The sequence below is a fragment of the Centruroides vittatus genome, unplaced genomic scaffold (genome assembly GCF_030686945.1).
Source record: "Centruroides vittatus isolate TY-2023 unplaced genomic scaffold, ASM3068694v2 contig_489, whole genome shotgun sequence".
Taxonomy (NCBI): Eukaryota; Metazoa; Arthropoda; class Arachnida; order Scorpiones; family Buthidae; genus Centruroides; species Centruroides vittatus.
Window position 1 is genome coordinate 45885 of NW_027122277.1, and position 7128 is coordinate 53012.

Sequence of the window (7128 nt, forward strand, 5' to 3'; positions counted from 1 at the left end):
GTCAATGACTATGCATTTTGGACAACTTGTCTTTCATTAGTCTGTATAAAAGTTATACATTGTGAAAAACCACACATTGTTTCAAAGAATGTGTACTTTATTCGTTTTTACAAACCGCAAAACCATTTTGAATGCAATAATAAATGTTAAAATCACTAAAATTTTATTGCAACAAGAAGAGTTAAAGATTCTATAAAAATAATTAAAAATCAACAGCATAGTCTTAAAAGAAAGTATTATGAACAAGTAGAAATTATAAAAGTAAATGAAATTGAAAAAATTTACAAAAAGGTAGTTAATGGTATTTTCTATTTTGAACACCAGAGGGAGAATGAATAGAATAGAAAGTGAGAAAAGGGATAAGGCAGTGAACAGCGGTTTGAGACTGGAAATATTTATAAGTGAGAAATGTAATCAGAAGCGGATTTACATAGGGACTAATAGGGCTTAACCCTGGGCCAGTGTTAAGGGCTCACAAAAATTGAAATATAATCAAAAATTTTTAATACTTTTTCATTAACAATGAGCACTTATCGTATAGCAAAATATAGTTAATAGGTTAGGTTAGATTTTTCTTTTTTAAAACTTTTTTCTGCCCTGTGGGCACTAAGAGGGCCTCTTTTTGCAAGTCCATTATGGGTTCAGCTAGGCCCATAATGGGAGGGCCGGGTGGTGAGGGACGAGGCCTGACATATCCGAACAGACTACCCCTCCTGAGTTAGTGAACCTGCCTTGACGTGGCAGGGAAGCCTAGCTGCGAGAGACGGCGTGTATCCGATCCGAAGGTCCCGCCTTGGCCTTGGCCATTGATGGAGTCTTTAGATTCGGGCCTAAGGTTCCAGAAGTGTCAGAGTATCATGGGCCTTGGGTCTGTGTACCAGACCTTAATGAAGTTTCTTGTCCATGTGGAATATCCAGGGTTTCTAACATCTCCCTAAACTGGAATCTATTCCTGTTCAGGCAGATGGCAACTAGAACTGTAATTTGGCATAGTGGCATGCAGACTCAAATCAAAACAGAAGGGAGACTGGGTACGGTCGAGATATGGTGGCCGTTCTTAATAGTCTCGGCAGTAAGAGGGCCAAGATGGTGCCTCAGTACGTCCGATTCTGGAAGGTGGTCGCTGTAGCCGCTACTAACAGGATTCCTAGGGAGGACTTCTCTTCAGAAGAGATAAAAGGAGTGTAGTTGATTGGGCTCGTCTGACGCAAGTTGGTCGCCTTGCCGATAAGGAGTGAAAGCACCAAGTGGAACCTCACTTGACAGGGACAAGATTGAAACATGGTAGGGATCCTGCTGCGCTATATGAACGGTCCAGCACGAGTCTCCCTGCCCTCGATAGAGACCGCTCTCGTTGGCAGCAAGATGATCTCCCACTTGCCGTACTCGTGGGTGAAGTTTCCAGTGTCCTCTATAGGGCCTGGGGATGCTGGAACGCTGGAACTCCTGGATTCACTAGAGAACTGGAGGCCATGGATCTAACAGTCCTTTCCCTCTGGAACTCGAAACACATTTTTATGAACTATTTCATTCTCTTTGGTGGTGCGAAGTCAATGGTTAAACACTAAAAAGGCGGCCGAATGCGGTCGATATTATCTTAGCCCATGGCAGCGCGAGCCACGTAAAACTCATTTCACATGGTATAAGAGACGCAGTTTACTAGGAGGAAGACTGGGCTTTGCACACCCAGTGCCAGCCTAGGGGCTGTGGCCTGCATACCGAAACCAATGGGGCAAGGAGTCGTACTCCCACTGCCAAAGCCTCGCTGGTGACCAGGGAGATAGCACCTGTAGTAGCTCACTGGATCCTGCTAGCTGCTGTCTACTGTGATGTGTGGTTGGCAGAGCCTCTCTGTGGCATAGGGCAAACTTCCTTGTGTCTTGAGGAGAGAGATGCTTAAAGGCCCATCATGCGCTGAATAGGCCGTAACCCGCCCGGAGAAGAGAAATCGGAAGAAAGCGTCCTAGTAGAGATAAGAAGGCAGCCCAAGCCAAGCAACCAGCTAGGCTGGGATGACCTTGGGTAGGTGGCCAATTAAATGGGTAGCTGTCCTGGCAGCAAGCTGAATCATTCGTGAGGAGGCTCTTAAACGCTCACTCTGATGCCTGATGTCCGAACGAATGTTGGGCACCCATGAAAGGTTGGAAGTGGCTTCAACTCTTCTATTTTTATTTTGATTATGACTGAACAAAAGAGTAACGTGCATGTGACTCTGTGCTCTGAAACTTGTAAAGCCGAGAATGCCGAGCTAACGGGAATTTCAAAGGAGTCAAAAAGTAATGGAAAGGGTAGAAGTGGTATTTCTGGCACCACATCCAAAAAGTGGCAATCCCGCAAGAAGCGGGATGCCAACAAGAAAAACAAAGCTGTAAAGGTGGGATTGCAGCCAGTGGTGGTACTTGAAAGGGCCGAGCAGATCGTCGATCCAGTCTCCAACTCGTGCCCAGAAGAGGCTGATTGTATCGCCTCAGAGGAATAGTATTGGCTGATAATATGGCAGCCACAAGAAGTGAGGGGGCAATTCGTAGGCAGGTACGCATAGTGGAGGATGCAGATGCTGTTCCTTCTGGGAGAGTGGTGACCCCCCAGTGTTCTCCTTCTGTTCCCCTTGCTGAAGAGTGTTCATCCACGGCTGGGGATGGGAAAGAGAGGATTTTGAGGGCAAGCAGAGAAGTTGGTCCCAAAAATGGCGAAGTCGAGACGTCTTGTACGGACCCAGGATAAATGATCACTTCGGCGAGTGATGAAGGGAATCCTTTTTCTGCCGAAATGCAAGAAGGAACTGCCATGGTGCAGTTAACATTCCCAGAAGTGGGCTAGGAGATTGAGGGAATCTCTGAGGCGCTGGCGGCTCTGTTAGGCAGGACCGATAACCGCTGTCAAAAGACAGTAGGTTCTGCCATCCACCACCTCTTTACCAAGATGACCTCGTTAGTGTTGAGGCAAGAGTGCTAGCTAAGTGCTCTACGCACCAAAGTGCGAGCCTTACGAGAGCTTTATGAACTTAACAGAGAGGAAGGTGGCTCTGCCTCACCAACTGATCCAAAGACCCAATAGAGTGGAGAAGGAAAATCTTGCGATGACAAAAAAGGGAAGCACGTGGACCTTCCGTAAGCCTTCTGAAGGTCTTCCATGCCTTTATTGGAACACGTTCTCCTCGTGTACCTAAAGGACAGAAAGGAGAGTAGTGATGCGGTCCGCGATCGCGTCAAAAAGAACATCAACCTTGCCAAATTAAAGGTAGGGGTGAAGAATGTCCAGGTTAGACGGAACGGTGTCCTGATCGAGGTAGCATTCTGTAAAGATGTCAAAGTACTCCAAAAGCAGTTGACAGAAAGGAAGGTGCTGAATGAGGCAGTCATCTGTTGGCTGCCAAAGAAGAGATGTCCCAGAGTGATTATTTACGATGTCCAAGAGTAGATCAGTAAAGACAGACTGGCAGAGATAATCTCTGTCCAAAACAATGTGGGAATGCAGGTTGACGACCTGAAGCTCAAGTTTTCCCTTAAAGGAAAGGGGGCTTCCTCAATTGGGCCTGCGAGGTTACGGCTACCCAATTTAAAAGGCTCCTTGAATGGGGCAAGGTCCATGTTGGGTGGACTAGAAACCAAGTCTGGGAATGTCTCGCGTTGTCTCAATGTTATAGGTGCTATGAGTTCGGGCATATCGCCCGCATTGTTGGGCGGTGGCTTAGACTTGTAGTCGATGTTTGATGGAGCACTCCAATAAAGAGTGCAAAACGAAGCTGTTGAAATGCAGCAAGAAGTTTGGTTTGCAGCTGGAGACAGGCCACTCCTGCCTAAGTCCCAGCTGCCCCCCTTACCTAAAGGAATTCTCTGTGGTCCAGTCTCGTACCGACAATGGCTAGTTACCAACTGACGTGTGACTTTGTGAAGTTCTTTCCACAAAGTAGGACGAAATCCTAAAGCTCGGACTCTAATCGGGTAGGGCTAACTTATAACCCTTTCGCCCATTCTAAAGTAAACATGGAACCTTCGGGCCCCACCAATTACAAGGCAATTACTAGGCAAAGGTTATGGCTAGGCAATGTAGGTAAAACTATTTAAGGGCTAGGCAAGGGTGATGGCTAGAACCCACCTGGCATGCAACAGAAGCTCAGTGCTTTAGAGAATAAAGGATTTGATGGGAAACTTAGTAAAGAGGTCTATAGACCTATAGCTCGGCTTTACGCTGGGCAGGCCCCTTATGAGGAGGGGGCTCCGCAGTTCGAGAAGTTAAGCATCACTCAGTTCTTGGTTGAGTGTGAACAAACAGCTTAAAGTTGTGCAAAACTGTATGACTTAATCAAAGATGAAATCTTTCATTAAGTCGTATTTACTTTTAAATTTTATTAGATGTAAATAACGCCCACCACGTAAAATTGTATTAATTTGTACTTTAAAATGTAATTTTGTGATTGTGGTTTTAACACCAGATGACGTTTTACCTGATTTTACATTTTTCTGCAGAGGCAGTATTCTCAAAGAAAAGGTCGTCTCCGAGATTTTGTGAAGTGCTAAAGGACTACGGATGGTGTAAACAGCAAAAAAGAAAAGACAAAATACAAAGATTTCATCTTTGATTAAGTCGTATTTACTTTTAAATTTTATTAGATGTATGTAGACGTTAAAGAGTTGAACTCGAAAGCGAGAAAGGCAAGAAGGTTGGTCCCCATCAGAGCCAGAGCTGAAGCCCGATCACTTATCTTGGGTTCTGTTATTATTTTCCAAGTCACCTCAGTGATTACTGGGTGTCCGACCTACCTAGATTAGAATGCAGTCTCTTTTTACTCTGTAGTGCGATTTGGCAGGGTAGAATAAAAACTACTTAGAGTTGTGATATGAAAACCACCTCCCGAAAAATTCTTGGGGATTATTTTACCCGTTCGGATTGTATCTCAAGTCCCCCAGAGCGGTAGGCTGCCACCTTGATTGCTCGGTCATCCGGCCAAATAAAATAGGTTAAATTAAATAAAATGAGGCCCGGATAGGCTTCAACAAGCCCAAGGCCCTGAAGAACCTAGATCTGTTCCTGAATATAATATTTATGCTACATAATATATGCGAACATACTATACAAACAACATAGATTCAATATTATTAGCATATACAACAAATGAAATATTTATTCAGCAGATTAACTACAAAAACGCTCAATCTAGCAATTTTCAATCATAACGAAAATGCAACGAAAGAAATAAAACCACACAGATCTAAACTGACCAAGTTGAAATATTATCCGCCTTACTCAATTAGCGCAAAATTAAACATTAAAAGTCTTGTATTACTAACATCGCCTGATTAATTCATCAAAATAAAATAAACATAAATGTAATTTAAAAGGAAATAATTTTTATTTATCAAGATTCATTTGACATTCCTTAAAATTGCTAACGGTGAATCGTGTTTCGACATTACATACTTTCGTTGCATTTATCGCGCATTTCGCAACAATAACATGTTATGCAATTACTTAATTATCGGAAAAAATTAAAACTTTTAAACCGATTTAAATTTTTACAATAATCGACCTTTAAAATCAAGTAAAATATTTACAGTATTTTGTAAATTATAATTATTAGTGATTATTTTCGCAAGAAGGTAGAATTTTGAGATAAATTTAAAATGTGTGCAGCGAAAGAAATACACTTGTTATCTCTTCCTTTCAAAATGTCCCGAATTTTCAAGAGCATATTGAAGACAGTGTAGAGCGAATTGAACACCTAATAACGATAAAGAAAAAAAAACAATTAATTTATTCTATTTTTTTTTTGTTTTAAAATCTTTACAGCCACGTATTAATTGCTACAGAACTAAAATTTATACTCTACGTATGTTTCTTATATTTGATAAACTTCAATATACCTTTACCGGACATCCCTTCGATACAACGAAAAACTCAGCACAACTAAATCCCAGTTCGTTTTCTCGAAATTGTTTCATGAAATCCAACATCTAAATAAATATAAAATTTAATAATTAAAAGAAATAGATTATAAAAGTACAGTTTGCCGTATTTACAATAACTACAAATAAAACTTACTTTTATTTTGTCTTCTACCGCCAAACGAGCAGAAGAGAAGATTCTTATTTCTTGAAAAGAATCATAAGCCTAAACATATAAAATTAAAAACATCATTGAAAATATAAAATTGATAAAAATTCTTATTCTGCCCATTAGAACTTACGAATGCCGAAACACGGGAAACAGCAAAAGAGAACAACAATGCCAGAAAAACGAATAAAATGGCGGCGAGAGATAATAATAGCCAAAAAATTCCAGCCAGTTCAACGAAAATAGAACTGTAGATGAAAAAAGCTAATATATAAATATTTACGCCAAATGCAAAGAAAAATAGCTCCTTCCATTTATCATTCATCTGATTTATAAGATCATAAATCTCTGCGTGCTTTGAGATGATTTCGTCAACATCAGACTTTGTGCATCTATTTCTGGTTAATTGTAATTGTTTTGCTAACTCATCGAATCTCCCCAGTATCAAAACAGCTACTGTTAATGATGCCGGTATCATCCATAAATAAAATCCCATTTCGAAGGAACCAAGTATATTAAGCGAAACAGTGCAAAACAGTGCTCGAGAATAATTCGATTCCTTCTCTACAACCCGAGAGAAAACAAGCGAGGAAATCAAACAGAGAGAAACGGAACAAAAGGAAAAACAACCACCAAAAAATCTGAACATTACCAATTGATACCAAAACAATTTTTCCTCCTCACCATTGTAACTCGATATTTTCATGTCAAAGCTTAGTTTTCTGTTACCGATATGTATAGAAAAAATGCAAGCAATAATCATGAAATAAAAGGCCATTTTCAGAAAAGGATGCATTGCTTTACCGCTATATCTTTCAATAGGACTGCAGAAAACAACATTCTCTTTAGTAGCAAGGTTCTGAAGGACAAATACAAGTATTTGAGCAACCAATACAATCTGAATGAGTTTCCTGTAAAATTCTATTATTTTTGATTGTCTGGCGCTCAACTGCCGACAATCGCAGCGCTTGTAATAAATATCGCCGAAAATTATACCAATAGAGAATATGGGATAAACCATACAGTAAACACAATTCTCTGCCATATTCCTAGTCCATCTAACTAGAAGCTTAT

At 40.9% G+C, this 7128-nt stretch overlaps 1 long non-coding RNA gene across 1 annotated transcript; it reads right to left on the bottom strand.

The window, feature by feature from the left end:
* Nucleotides 1-5630: 5630 nt before the first annotated feature.
* On the bottom strand, nucleotides 5631-6095 carry LOC136978131 (uncharacterized). The gene is made up of 3 exons (XR_010881179.1): nucleotides 6043-6095; nucleotides 5865-5954; nucleotides 5631-5722 (listed from the first exon to the last, which is right to left on the bottom strand). It is a non-coding gene; the product is annotated as an uncharacterized lncRNA (long non-coding RNA).
* Nucleotides 6096-7128: the final 1033 nt, after the last annotated feature.